The sequence below is a fragment of the Squalius cephalus genome (assembly GCF_949319135.1).
Source record: "Squalius cephalus genome assembly, chromosome: 14".
Taxonomy (NCBI): Eukaryota; Metazoa; Chordata; class Actinopteri; order Cypriniformes; family Leuciscidae; genus Squalius; species Squalius cephalus.
Window position 1 is genome coordinate 26,588,847 of NC_137135.1, and position 15,075 is coordinate 26,603,921.

The 15,075-nt window shown below is 35.9% G+C and overlaps 1 protein-coding gene across 8 annotated transcripts in view; it reads left to right on the top strand.

The window, feature by feature from the left end:
- Nucleotides 1–15,075, top strand: part of lingo2 (leucine rich repeat and Ig domain containing 2) — a 383,251-nt gene that overhangs the window by 172,208 nt on the left and 195,968 nt on the right. For all 8 annotated transcript variants that reach the window (XM_079891776.1, XM_079891770.1, XM_079891772.1 and 5 more), the window contains one exon: nucleotides 4,432–4,489. The gene's annotated coding sequence lies outside the window, so the exon portion shown is untranslated. The remainder of the gene's footprint in view (nucleotides 1–4,431; nucleotides 4,490–15,075) is intronic.

The following is a 15,075-nucleotide window of genomic DNA, read 5'->3' on the forward strand; positions in this document are numbered from 1 at the left end:
ATCTGTACACATGCAGCATAGCAGACAGATATGGATGAATACCTGTAAATAAATACTAGGACTCGCACAACTACTCATTTTTACTTGTTGTCAACATTTGCTTTCAGGGTGTGCTAGTTGCATGATCATAATTTGAATTTTAACAATGTTGAATCAAAGTATAGAGAAAGAATGGGTGAGATTTTATTGTGTGTGTGTTAAAGTAAAAGAAAATAAGAAAAGGACAGAAGAGGAGGAGAAGAAAAAAGATGGAATGAAGCCATTAAGGACTTGCAACTGTGTTCAGGTTATATAACTGAGAGAAAGACATGGAAACTAATGTTACATAATGACAAACTTTTCACTCCTGTTAACTGATAGCAGAAAAGCTTACACATACAAGCAGAGACACTGTTCATTAGTCTAATTTACGGTTGGCTCCTTACCAGAGTTTTCTGCTTTGGTACAGTTACCGCTATATTTCCTTGCTATTGATATCGTGATACTGAACAGATGGTACTGTAAATACACTACTGAATATGTGTGGGATGCAGGGTCATTGAATTACCAAGTTTTTATCTATTTAATAGCATATAAAACTGAACATAATACCATGATGATTCATGTGCTTCAGCAAATTGTGTTTCCAAATATATTCTTCAGATATTCCAGGAAATAAACATTACCGTAATGAAAAAGAATTCCATCCGTCCATCTATCTGTGCGTGCTGAATGAATCACTGTGTTTGAACAAATCACTTCAGTGAATGATTAAATGTCTCACTCACGGCATCTGAAATGGCTCACTTCCCTACTGTATAGTAGGTGAAAAACAGTATGTGACAAAATAAATATGTTCAAATTCACGGTACTCATAAAAGAGTGGGCAAAAAATACCTGGATGACCTTCTACTTTCGGCGAGATTCTGAAGTCTGCATATGATGGACACTGTACTATCCCATAAGGCCACGGGAGAGGATTTATCTGTAGGTGTGTTTGACTTCAGATGCGGCTGGATGAAACCGATAGTTGCAGCTTGCAGTCGGAAAGGAGCTGAAAACGGAGACGTGCTTCCCGTAGTGGTGCACGTGCTGTATTTGCATACTTTATCACGGCTGAAGTGAAATAAATGCAATATTTGTCAAATACACAGATGTTTTAGAGACATTTTCATTTAATGCTTTATGTACTGCTTAATACAGCGTCTGTTTTTACAAGAATAAAGTTCAACATAAGCCCATACTATTTAAATGCCAATGAATTGGGGTCTATGGATTTTATCAGTTTTATTTTGATAAACATGACACAATATAACATCATGACTACATGAAAAGAGCTTTTACTGTTATAAAAATACAGATTTGTGAGCATTAGTGGAACTGAAGGCGTCAGAATAAACACGAAACACACCAACGTGATCGTTGTCATGTGGTAAATCTGGCCAATCGTGAAACAGCTGTGTCAATGTCAAAGCTTGTGCAGCCGTTCTTGAGAAGCTACGCCGGCTGAGTCAACCATCTTCTCTCAAATCGCTCTCTTTAATGCCATACGTCACAGTGATGTGGCGTCAGCGCTGTCTCAAGTTGGGCAACGTTTCTAGCAGATCTGTTTGTGTAGCGCCTCATGAAGTCGAACAAGCCTAATGACAGTGAAGCGATGCAACTGACGCTGTAGGTCACGTGACGAGGGCAACTTGGTGAATGTAGTCCGGATTACATTCATACACACATTCATACTATATGGAACGTCCTTTTTAGCGGTTGTGATGTAATTACTTATTCAAAATAAGTACCTATTTTGAGAGTAGAGAGAGTATGCGATTTCGGACGCAGCCCATTAACGTATGAGCGAGTCATTTTTGAATGATTCAGTTTAATGAATGAGTAAATGACTCACCCATTAAGAGTTGTATTAGTTAATTATCGATGTAACCTGCAGAAAGAGTCAAAACATTATTATGCATGAACATTCATTATATAAAGTGCACTTTATTTTATCTGTTGCATAACCACTTTAAATCTGTAGTTCTGTGATATTTTTTTGTGCCAGAATATTGCACTACCCTAGACTCGTCGCTTATCAAGCTCTCACAAACTTTGTCTCTGTTGCTGTCCTTCAACTTTCTATGCCCTCTCTCTTTTAACACACCGAGGAACCTACTCACCAATTCCATGTGTTCTAATACCCAAATCTTTTCTATATTGCAGTCACTCACTGCCAGCTTCAGACTGACTCAAAAGTTAAGATCTGTCCTCTGTGTCAAAAAGATTCCTCCTGAATGAAACGCAAGGCGTCATTTCCATCACAATACATGCTTTTTATAGACCTAATAGTCTGCTTCTTTTTTTTTTCCACTTCTACCTACAGCTTACTCTATTGGTTTATTTCAAATATAACAATAACATCAAAGAGACATGCTTTTGTCTAGGAAGTGCATATAAAGAAGCCTGCCATCCACTATCACTGAAAAGTAGCTCAATAGGCCAGATCTATCAGATGCTTAAAACAGTTTACCTTTAATGAGAGAGGGGAATTTCATTTTTGATAAATGCCTGAGGAACATGTACCTGTTGTAACAATGTTGATAATAAAAAAAAACTAGGGCATAAGCAGCAGTGTGGAGATAATGTTTCAGGTTATTTTCATGTGAAATGGATTGCGGTGGCTGACAGGAAACTATTCCTGACAATAGTTAGCAAATAGAGTTGTGGCATTATTACTGAGGCTTTGCAAATCCTTTAACCTACACTTAAAGTTCACAATCTGCAGTTGCTACTGAATTTATGAATATTTGAATAGATAAATGGTTCAGTTATTTTCTGAACCGAACATAGTGACTCATCTCTTCTGCGTTGTTGTATGATTTCTTCTATAAGATGTTTCTACAAATGGTTAATAGATGTCGATGAACAGAAATTGTTCACCTGAGAAGGTAAACATAGCAACAGTGTACTGCTTGAGTACTTTTTGTTCATTTTTGTTATTAAACAGAACATAACCAAAATAAATAAATGTTGTCATTATTTATGACTTAATTATAGATTTTACTAGTTTATCACAAAAACCTTTACTGCATTATTTAAAATCTCGAAGCTAGTTTACCTTTGGCTTACTGTTTGGAGTGCAGTGACTGACTGGATTCCATTGTTTAGTTTTATTGATCCTAAGTAAACACATGGAAAAAATGTCTTGTCCCAAGATTTTAATTTTTAATTTTTTCAGTTTGTTGCTTGTGCAAAAAGTGATTTGTTTTGAGTATGGCATTGATACTTTGCACGTGACGTCACAAGTACTGGCTGGCGGGCAAGAACGTCGTTCTCCAGCGACGAAACCCAGTAAACCAACCAAGGGTCGCCAGTTTTACTGTACAAAAGTTGGTGTTTTGAGGTGTAAACGACATGCCAGATAGTTGTTGTGCAATTGGATGCACTAACCGCAGATGAGATAAGCAACCTTCACAGTATACACACGTCTGTGCAAATTATCATCAAAGGTAATTTCAACATTTGTTTGAATACAATGGGTGTATGATCATGTAATTAATCGTGTCTTTAAGTTACTGTAGTTTTGTTAATCAACACCACCAGTATTCACCAGCTGGTTCGGCGAGTCAGCTGTTTGTGTTATGAGTCTAAGCTAGACTAACTGTACGTTCACACCGCCGCCGGCGAGAGCGGCAAAATTCATTGAAAATGAATGACGCTCTCGCCGGTGGCGGTGTGAACGCACAGTAACAGCGGTCGTCTTTTGCTAACAATACCAGAAGTGTGTGATAGGTTGTTTTGAGGTTTGCGATATCTATGATTTTCAATGAGAACCAGAGATGACCCAGCAGTAGAGCTATATTATTTATGGAGGAATTATTAATGCTCGATTATCTTTAAAAAACTTGTCTGCTTTACACAATTTAGCTACCTTGGAGTTAATCCTAGTCCATAGTTATGCAGCTAGCTCGCTAACAGACTTGATAGCTACTAGAAAGACCTGGAACTACAGGACTCTACGTTGAAAATACCCGTTTGTTGCCCGCCAGGTATCCGTGGTAGTCACGTGACTGCAAAGTATCAATACAGGAGTACTGCAAGATTTGGACAGACTTTCTCTTTAATGCATTTCATGGAAGATCCATTTTAAACTCTTCTTCTTTTTTCCCCTCTTATGACATTTTTAAATACAATAACAAATACAACCCCCCCCCCCCCCCCTTTTCCCTGCAACCTAAAGCACTTTCCATTGTTCTCACTCTCTGGTTCTGTCATAATCTACGTCATCTAATGAGTGAAGCACAGCTCACCGAGCATCACACACCATCTTTGACTTTGAAATGACAAGATTGCTTACAATGTTGTTGTTTTTTTACCTTCTAGTGCTAATTAAGTGATTTCTACTATAGTTGAACTCTGAATGTTTTCCTCTTCTTTATTCTCTCTTTTTTTCTGTTTTCCTTGTAGGCCATGGACATTGCCTCCTCTCTAGGCTGACCATGCCAAACGGTTCTGTTTTAGTGTGGTAAGTTACCTGTAGCGAATCAACTCAAATGATTCTGGTCATGAAGAATAACTTTTTTGTTCTATAAGATTACTAACTTGTAGGCTAATCAACAATATAAAGCTTGTAGCTTAAGATCACACATTTAAGAGGCTTTGTTCCATGAGCAGCAGACAGAGACAATCAAGCGTATAATGGGTTTTTAATAAATGAAACTATAAAACATACAACTACATTTAACAAAGGATATATATATATATATATATATATATATATATATACTGTATATATATAAACAGAATAACGAAAGTAAATAAAGAAATAAAGAGCAGATCACAGAATGGCAAAATGTCACAAACAGTTAACCCTTTGAGAGCCAGCAAAGAATCAAATCACCTCAAAGCAGGGCAGACAACCTTATTGCTGAGCCAGAATGCATATGCAGAAACTTTGCAAGTATATCAAGTCAAGTCAAGCCACCTTTATTTATATAGCACTTTATACAATACAGATTGTTTCAAGCAGCTTTACAGTGACAACAGGAAAATGATTCAATGATGCAAACAGAATTCATTTCGGCTTTATACAGCATCTCTAAAAGAAAATAGTGTCATTGTTCAGCTGGAATCAGTTCAGTGTTGATTCAGTTGTAAATATCATCAATTATTAAATTAGTTAATTCAATCTGTAAAGCAGTTCTGCAGAAAACAGTGATGTCATTGTTCAGTTCTCATCCAATAGTGTTAGTGCAGTCAAATAATATTGTTGAATATTAAGCAAGCCAGAGAGGTGACATTTCAAGGAACCCAAACTCCATCAGGAGACAGAATGGAGAAAAAAAAATCCTTGAGAGAAATCAGGCTCAGTCTTGGGGGCCAGTTCTCCTCTGGCCAACAAACAAACACAGTGTCATCATGATTCAGGCTGCATTACAAGTCAGAAATCAGATTCTGGATTGATAGCATTCAAATATTTCATCCAGCTCATTTTGCTTGAAGATCGGATTCATCACACAGGTATGGAGTATTTTCTACTAGCCCTAACCCTAACCTAACAGTCTAGTATAATACTCCGTATAATAGTATAATACTAATAAATAACCCTAACCTAACAGTCTAGTATAATACTCCGATTAGTTGACATGTAGTTTCAAATTAATCAGAGCTAGTTGACATGTAGTTGCTTATAAGTTACTTATAGTTAGTAGAATGTCTAGAGTGGATTACCGAAATGAAGTGTAACTCAATAAAAAATACTCTATTTTTTTTTTTTTTTTTTTAGATTGCACATTCCTGGTCTTATTATTGAATGATTCATCAGTTTTTATTATTCCAAAAAAAAAGTAGTTTTTATTGGTAATCATTTGTCAAAATGTGTTCCTCTGAAACAAGTTTCCTTTCCCACTGATGCCACTATAGGTTGTGCAGACTATTGGACAGTGCAAATAGTTATTTAGGCATTGATTTTGCCAACCCACATTGCACCCTGACTGCATTTTGGTATGTCATCTACACCGGCAAGAGGTGCGACACAGCACGTCAAAAGCAAATAGTGCCCCATTATCTTTTCACTGCTGCCGTAGCAGTTTCAAATAATGTACAACTAGCATGTTTGAAATGTTTACACATTTTTCTGTTTTCTTAGCTGCAGATATGAACTGATAATCGTACTTATATTGACTAGTGCTGGCTACTTGAAAATTCATATTTCGTCCCCTTGGAATTATAAGGTTCTATCTGACATTTTTGTCAAAATTGAGTTATTCACATATTCTTATTCTGTGACAACTTATTTACATTATGTGATGTTTTTTTTAAGTTGTGTACATTTTGGGACTTTTTATTGAAAAAACAAAAAGGTTTTATCTACAAAGTCGAACTCTAACTTGGCTCTATAAGGTTCTATCTGCGTGAGCCAATCAGCACTTCGAATGGACAGAAGAGGACCAATCAAAAAATGAGTCATAGAGAGTATAAGTCTGTGTTTTAAAAAATGAGTCACAGAGAGTATTATAGTTCTGTGTTTTAAAATATGAGTTTTTGAGACCTTGAAAAAATGAAAAAAATAGATCTTTTTTGTGATTATATAGTCAGTGAATCATTTTTCAATGATTATTAAACTTTATGAATTAATTTGCTGATGCATGTCTGTTTTCTTGCAGTTTTTAAAGTCTTAAAATGTCTTAATTTTTACAATATTAAGCCTTAAAGGTGAAATAGTCAACAATTTAATTGATGGGGTCTTAATTACAACAATAAACGTTAGCATGTTATTTCAGCCATACTGATGTCTAGAGAGAAAGCCATTTTACCTGGCCCACTTTAGGTGGAATAAAGTCCTGCTCAGATGTATTACAGTAGCTGCTTTTTGTCTAAACAAAAGAAAGATTAAAGTAACAATTTCTGCAATAATATGTTTAATTACCCACCAAATTGGTACCAAAAATTAACATCTGCACTGGACAAAATATTTAGACCTACCTTGCTTAATTTGAAATGTCCTAAATACATGGAAGTGCTAAAAATATGAAATAAATGTCATAGAAAGGATCAAATTTTACTTTCTAACAAATGTTGAGACATTGTTACAACATTAATAATTTTATATTTAGTGTTCAAATAATGTTTTGGCAGATAGAACCTTATAATTCTAAGCGAAAAGTGTTTTTTTAGAATTAGAAGGTTCTATCTGCATTTGACCCATTCCAAAAATCCCCATTTACAAATTTGAGAGGATTTTGATATTGTATATTTAGAATACATTTAGGGTCCCTGTTATTTTCATGTTTGAAAGAAACTTGTTCCCCATATACATTTTCCTATATGTAATGCAAAAACTTTGAAGCTCAATATCTCAAAACTGCTCAGAACGCAGATAGAACCTTATAATTCCAAGGGGACGATTTCGTGATACTGTTTACACTGGACGCGGCGCAGCGCGACATGATGATGAGTAGCGGCTACTACACGCGATTACACGGAGGACAAATTATTTGCACATTAGCTTTTCCCAGTGTAGATAGCCTCGCACGGGGTAGACACGATGTAAGACATTACAGAACATATGATTTTAGCTATAGGACATAAATAAATGTCATGTAGAATAGGCTACCAAAATATGAGCCCAAATGACCACCCGCGATGTAAAAGTACGAGCCTCAGTATCAGCGTGTACTGGGGTTGGATGCTGCACATAAAAATCTTGCAATGCTGAAAAATACATCTATGCATTTAGCCTACTTAAGATACTGTAAGTTACTTTTACCATAAAAAAACTATTAAGTCTGATTCATATGAAATATTATTATTGATGTGTGATCAAGTGTTTTAACCGATCAATAAATGCATATTGCTTGTCTGCCGGCATATTTCACTTTTTAAATGGAATGCAACAACCTGTCACACGCTTAAAAAGAACCCACCTATATATATATATTCTCTACAAATATCTTCTCTACAAACAAAGGGAATCGTAATACAGGTATTTAATATTTAAAATATTATTTAGAATGCTCTATAGATTGTTAGATCCACGGAGCTGATCATATGCAACATTAAAACTCCTTGACTGAAGAAGTGGGAAAAGCTGTTGGCTGTGGTGTGACAGTAGGCTAATTTCACCTATTACACAAACTCATGTATTTATCACGAGGTTGAACCCAGTTAATCATTAGTCAGCTACTTATTGACGCTTTTCTGTTCTATCTTGAATGGCGTGACGCTTCCATAACGTGGGGAATAACAGAGATGTTCTCTGGCTTTTTCCAAGGCTCATAAAAATTGTGGCTTGGCTTGATACACAGTCTAATGGTCTAATTCTAACAAAATTCAAATGCTAAACATCTTTTGCTGTAGCAATTTTATGGGCCTTACGCGTAGGCCTACACTTCCTATTTGAGCCAATGCAGATGAATGATGAATGAGCAAAGTTATTTCAGAGCAAGATCACCCGAGTGTAAAGCCAAACGTGATTGGTTGTAGCGAGAACGTGCTACGATTGGCCAGCTCAGTGTGGCCGTCATCTGATTGGCTTGAGTAAACGGTGGGTGGAGTCCACTTATTTGTGGATTTATCTGTACGTCGAGGCTAGAAGTGTTTCAAAATCCACAGTTGCGTCAGGGGATTTACAAATGCACAAGAAGCTATTCACAAATGTGTGCAGCAATTTACAAATGCACAGAAAGTGGTTCACAAATAAATGCCAGGCAGAGTTGTGTTTGTAAATTAATAAATAAAATAAAAAAAATGTTTATTTGCAAATCTCATTTTATTTGTGAATTTTATACATTTTTGTGAAACTCTTTATATTTATTTGTGGATCTTAATCTATTTATTTGTGAATTAGATTTTTTTTTTTAAATCTCTTTACATTTATTTGTGAATAGTAATCTATTTATTTGGAATAATGCAACAATTCTAACCCCATACTCATCTCCTTATACTCAAACTATTGTGGCAATCTGAAGATTTATTTCCAAGTGTGCCATAAAAACACAGGGCAGTAGGTTATATAATTGGGTTGTGTATTTCTTTGTGGTGAGCAATGCGACTTTTATATTACAGAGATCTGAAACACGCTAGCTGCTGTCTTATGAAGTCTATGACAAGCTGACAAAAAGAGTGTACAGGTCTGTTTATATGTCATTTATTCTTTGTGTTAGCTCAAGACTCAAACAATATTGGACTTCATGACAGAGCAAGAATTTCTTCAAACACACTTTTTTGCCGTATGTCAATTTTTAAACAGTGTATTGTTTGCTAGTGTGACATGTTGTCTCTGAGTCTTTGTGAAAAAGACAAGCAGATGTGACTTCATGGACACACACACACACAAACACACACACACACTTAGACTTCAATAAGATATCAGATGAAAAATGCACAGACATTTGCTCAAAGGCAAAACACAAATGAATTTCACTCTCACCACCATCTCGCTCCTTATTTACGTCAGAAAATGAAGATGAATTATGCCACTGGGCCAATGGTTATTTATTTAAGCGCAATAAAGCAAATGCGCATTCACAGCAACTCCAAATCACATTCTCTGTTCTCATCGGCCTTGGGCTCTCTCATGCTCCCAAACACAAGGGGTCATAAAATGATACAATGAGACAAGAACGCACATGTTTGTAATGCATTACACCGAGGCAATGATTATCCACAGAATCTATGTTATCATTTCATACTGACACTTAATATTTCCATGCCCCACCTCACAAGAAACATCTCCTGCCTGCCACCTGAGCTGTGTTTGGCTTCACTGAGCATGTTACATCATGTTTTGACATGCGGGGCTCGTAGGATTGATAGGAAAAACCTGAAGCTGATGGTTGATAGACATTGGAGAAAGTCAACCCTGAGACTAATCCAAGCCATTGTGCATCGGCAGATAAAGAAAAATTGAGGAAATGCTGCCAGTGCTCTGTTAGGGAGAATGCTGGGATATCAGCTACGGTAAAGGCCCCAACTGTAGCTAAGAATGATTCATTTATTGCTTTTTTTTCCTTCTTCTTTTATCTCTCTCTTTTTCTCTCTGGAAGTCCGTCGATTCCGACGAGGACGATGCAATTGTAATAATATTCCACAATATTACTGTTTTTTACAGTATTTTTGACTAAATAAATGCAGTCTGTGTAAGCATAAGAGACGACTTTCAAAAACATAAAAAATCTTACCAATCCCAAACTTTTTAGGCAGTGTAAAAAATAATAATAAATTTTTATATATATATATATATATATATATATGGCACAGCATAAAGACTAATGTGGATGCGTATTTGTGAATGCATGTGTGTATATTATACAGTAAATACTATTAAATAGGGCTGTGCAATTAATCGATTTTTCAATTTCAATTATGGCTTTCAACGATTATGAAAACAAGATAATCGACGTAAACCAATTAGCAGCCGTATTCCGTCCTAAGCACCTTCCTTTCCTTCACAGCGGTGCACTTTAATTCCTCCCCAAAAGCCTAAAACCTGAACTTTTCAAACAACCAAATCAGTAAAATAAGTGAGTGTTGTAAAATGCAGTCTACTGTTGCTAAACCTGAGGATGTGCTTGATATTAAACCGTGTTATTAAAAGTACATTAAGCTGCAAAAGAGACACTGTTCCCCAGACTTCGGAGACACACCTGAACGGTAAAATAGCCTACACACCAAAAGTCAGTGCCGTTTTGGCAAGTATTACAATCGGTCTTAAATTGACAGCAGCCTAATAAACCTGCTGAAAATCAAACAACAATAGACAAAGGAAAATCATTCACTAATATTGACTAAATCAATTATTAAGTCTTAATCAATATTTAATTATACAGTAAAAAATATTTAATTATACAGTAAAAAAAAAAAAAAAATTGCATTGCATTTGATTATTCAATTTTTGTTGTTGGCTATTACTTATCTGAATACCACATCTTCCAGAAAAAAAAAAAAAAAAACTCTTTATTTAATGTATTTTTGTTCTGTTAAATTAGTTTATTTCTTCTTGTTGTATTACTATTTACTTGTGTTCTTTTTTGAGGACCTTTTACTTTCAGTTAACCTAGTACTAATTTTGTATCGATAACTGTGAAATAAGACTGATCATATCGCCCACCAATAATCGTGATTTCAGTATTGACCAAAATAATCGTGATTATGATTTTTGCCATGATCAATTAGCCCTACTATTAAATATAATTTATACTTTATATAATTTATATTTTTTATGTTATTCCATTAAAATATAAAATAATAAATACAATATGTGAGTGTATATTATAAATATTAAATATCATATAATTTATACTTGTATATAAATTATTATTTTTGTGTTATTGCATTAAAAAAAATTATAATAAATATGTAGTATTTTTTCTTTTGATATAAATCGTTTATGGGAGCACAGCACATACTAATGTGGATGAGTGCATGTGAATGCGTTGTGCTGCATGCTTATGTGAGCGAAACTGCAATAACAACAGTAAATGCACTACTCATTGTGATAAACATGCAGGCCCTTTGTCTATTGTTTTTAGGCAGAATTATTGCCGGCAGAGCCTTAGTAAAGCGAGTCACCCATGGTCATCTTTTATAAAAACCGCATGCTCTCGGACCAGCCCATCAAATGATTATTTTGGAAGTTTGTCTCTTAAGACATCATACCCATTGAATTAGGGGTAGAATGGTGCATGTATTCGTATTGAACTGAAACGGTACGGTATAAAAATAAATAAAAATCGCGTGCAAATTAATTAATGTAATGCGGAACTACTGTTAGATACGCGAGTTCTTTAGGGACACCTAATCTGTAGCCCCCCCTTAGCTCTGAAGCTCTGTGGCTATAATCAACAGGCTGCGAGGTCAATTGCAGTTTTTCGATTCCAATGCTGGAATATTTTGTGTATGTGTCTGTGTGTGTGTCTGTGAGTGAGGCGCGGGCGCGATCGAACAGTGGAAACATAAAAACATACTCCGTCATTTTGTTCATACAGGACATCATTCAAACTGCAAGTGTTTACTTACTTTTGTGTACACTCGCAATAAAACACAACATTGTGCTTTTGTCAAACAGTAACCTACAACTGTCACCCAACGAAATCTCACACGCACGCACGCACGCGCACACACACACACACACACACACACACAGTTTAAAAGCAAAAAATATGTATCCAACCCCATTTAAAAACAGTCTGTGGGTGCCATCTTTTGGACATTCATCACATTGCATTGGTTTTCATTTCTTGTCCTCAAACAGAGGACTAAACTGTTTATTTTAAGTTACACATTCTACATTGATTAAAAAACACAATCAAATGTGTTTTAATGGTAGTATTATTTTATACAGAAATAAATTATTTATAATTCAAATGAGAATAAAGTTAGTGTTAATTCAAATTTTAAGGAAAACAAATATATTGATATGAAATTTAGCAAATTAAGTTTAAATTCATTCAGGTACAATTACCAAACATATCTCAATGTCTTTATTAATTTAATTAATAAACTAATTATATAAAACTATTGTCAATGCACTGCAAATAAACTGGTTCTATGCCTTTACTTTATTAATAAAACTTATTGAAAAAATACAAGGCTTAAGACATTTATTTTCCTTTGGTGGTACAGCCTGAGACATGCACAATAAAAAAAAATTGCCTTCTGCATTTTTGTTTTGCTTTTCCCTCCATTGTACCGAACTCGTACCGAACCGTGATGTCTGAACCGAACCGTGACTTCTGTGTACCGTTCCACCCCTACATTGAATATGTGTAATTATTTCCTATAATGAGCACTAAATACTTAAAATTCAGAAAAAAAGAAAACTGGATGTTGAACCTTTAAATTGTAAAAATCCATGGGATTACCTGAATTTACAACTGTATAATGCATTTGTTTATGCAGACTCTGCAATATTGCCTTAACTTATAAAATGATTGATACAAATGGATTCCAACCCTTCACATTAAGCATGCAAATGCTTTAAAGCTGCAGTCGGCAAGTCTGGCAGATTGGGTCGACTTAGCCAAAATTTTGAATGTTTACAACTCTCATGCCCCCCACCCCGCTACCAACGAGCACCCTCCCATAGAGGTCGTGTTCGTCAGTGCGTGTGTACCTGATTTTCTGTGAACGCGCGTCTCTTCAGCATCGATCAACACCATGGACTCGGAGGTAGGCTGCCCTGGCTAATCTATCCATAGATAGCAATAACCGAGGAATTGGAAGCTTGTTAGTAGATTTTCTCTCCGCCATCACGCTTCGTACAATCTTCAGGCGAACTTCAGGCGTGTCGTGTGCATGTGATATTGTAACGTGCGCGAGCCGCGAGGGAGGGGGGATCTGTGGCGTGTGCACGACCTGTGATTGACAGTCAGATCGCACACCCCCCTGCGCTGATTGGACCCGATGATCCGGGAGCGGTGGATTTTTGCAAAACAAATAACAGGCTCCAGGTGGAGTTAGAAGCTCGGGTTTTTTTTTCCTAAAACCACCTTATTTATGTTGTTCTGTCGGATTATAGTGTCGATTTCACTGAATATGATCAAAAAAATGTTGCAGACGGCAGCTTTAATATCAGTGGCAGGACCTGTATTTTGGTCTGTTCTGTTTAAATGTATTCACGCATGGAACATTGTGTTAAACAAGAACGTTTTTTTGTATCCTCTTATTAACGAAGGGATGTAGACCATTACTAACACTCAAGTGTTACTGTGTTTGCGTTAAAAGCTCTTAATCCCATATGCTGGTTTGTTCTCAAATTGACTGTTATTATTGTAAATTTCATCAAAGATAATAAATTCATGCTGAGATAATCCCTCTTACAATGAGACACTAATCAGGTAGTTCAGCCTCCCTAATCAAATAGGGTTTTATTTTTTCACTCCTTGTACCAGCATCTATTTCACAGGGGAATACATGGATTTACCTATTATATTATGTTCTCTACAAGCCCTATTGTACCACTGCCCCTTCAGGTTACCCACGATGCTCTGAGACATCTTAAAGGGGAAGGATCAGGCTCTGATCAGATGCCGTGAGGTCAATGGCATGTCACAGTGAAAATATCCCCCTGGCGTTTTCTGTAATTCTCTCCAAGTGTCTTTCCTTTGTGCTGACAGGGTGGGAGAGCTGGAGGAAAGCCTCTTAGCTTTTCACAGATCCACACAAACCTAGACAGATAATGTGTCTTTTTGGCGAGAAGCAACAAAAGGTCCTGGCACTTATTTATTATTTCATTCTACTGTTGGTCTACTCAACCCTTCTTGCTATTTGTCATGGTGAGAAAACACCATTGTCCAGGATTCGTAGACGACAATAAAAAAAGGACAGCGTTGCAAACTTATGTGGCTTATGTCAGGACAAGTTGTCAAAAGTATTACAACTATGTCTGGAGATAAAGTATTGAAGAAAATATAGTTTTAAGTTGTAACCCTTCTATTTATTGTTGTTGTTGAGGATGTCAAAAAAAATTGCACTAAAATGGAGACAGTAGAAGGGTTAATGTTATGTTTGATGATTCTTACATATTTCTCCTCACTGTATTATATTTCTACAAGCAGATAGCATAAATACACAGCATTTATTTTGCAGACACTCATTAGCTGCCACTTAGATGGCAGTTGTTAACAAAGCTCTGAGTGAAAATTGGATACTGTGTACAATTTTATTCTTGTTTATCCTACTGTGCACATAGTTTGCCTTTTTTATAGTTCTAATTCATCCATATTGAAGAGATTCTCTCTGTTAGCAGGAACTAAGTTTGTTTCAGTGGTTGTTCTTGTATGTTTTCATGCATTACCAATGTATAAGTAGATGATAAAAATCTTTTTAAACTAATCTGCTGGAACTCTCCCCAGCAAAGCCATCTGTTCCACCAAATGTTATTTGTATCTTATCAGCCATTGGTACCACATGGAACCCATTTTTTAAGTTGCTGTGAAGTGATATCTGTCAGTGTTTTGGAGTTCTCACTAAAGAGATCTGACTTTAGTGTGAATTACACACTGGAACTTGGTTTAGACAGGCAACAAAAATGTGATTTTTTTTTTTCAATTATTTTTCCATCTCTGATTCAAATTTGTAGTTGTGTGAACAGGAACACACACACACAAA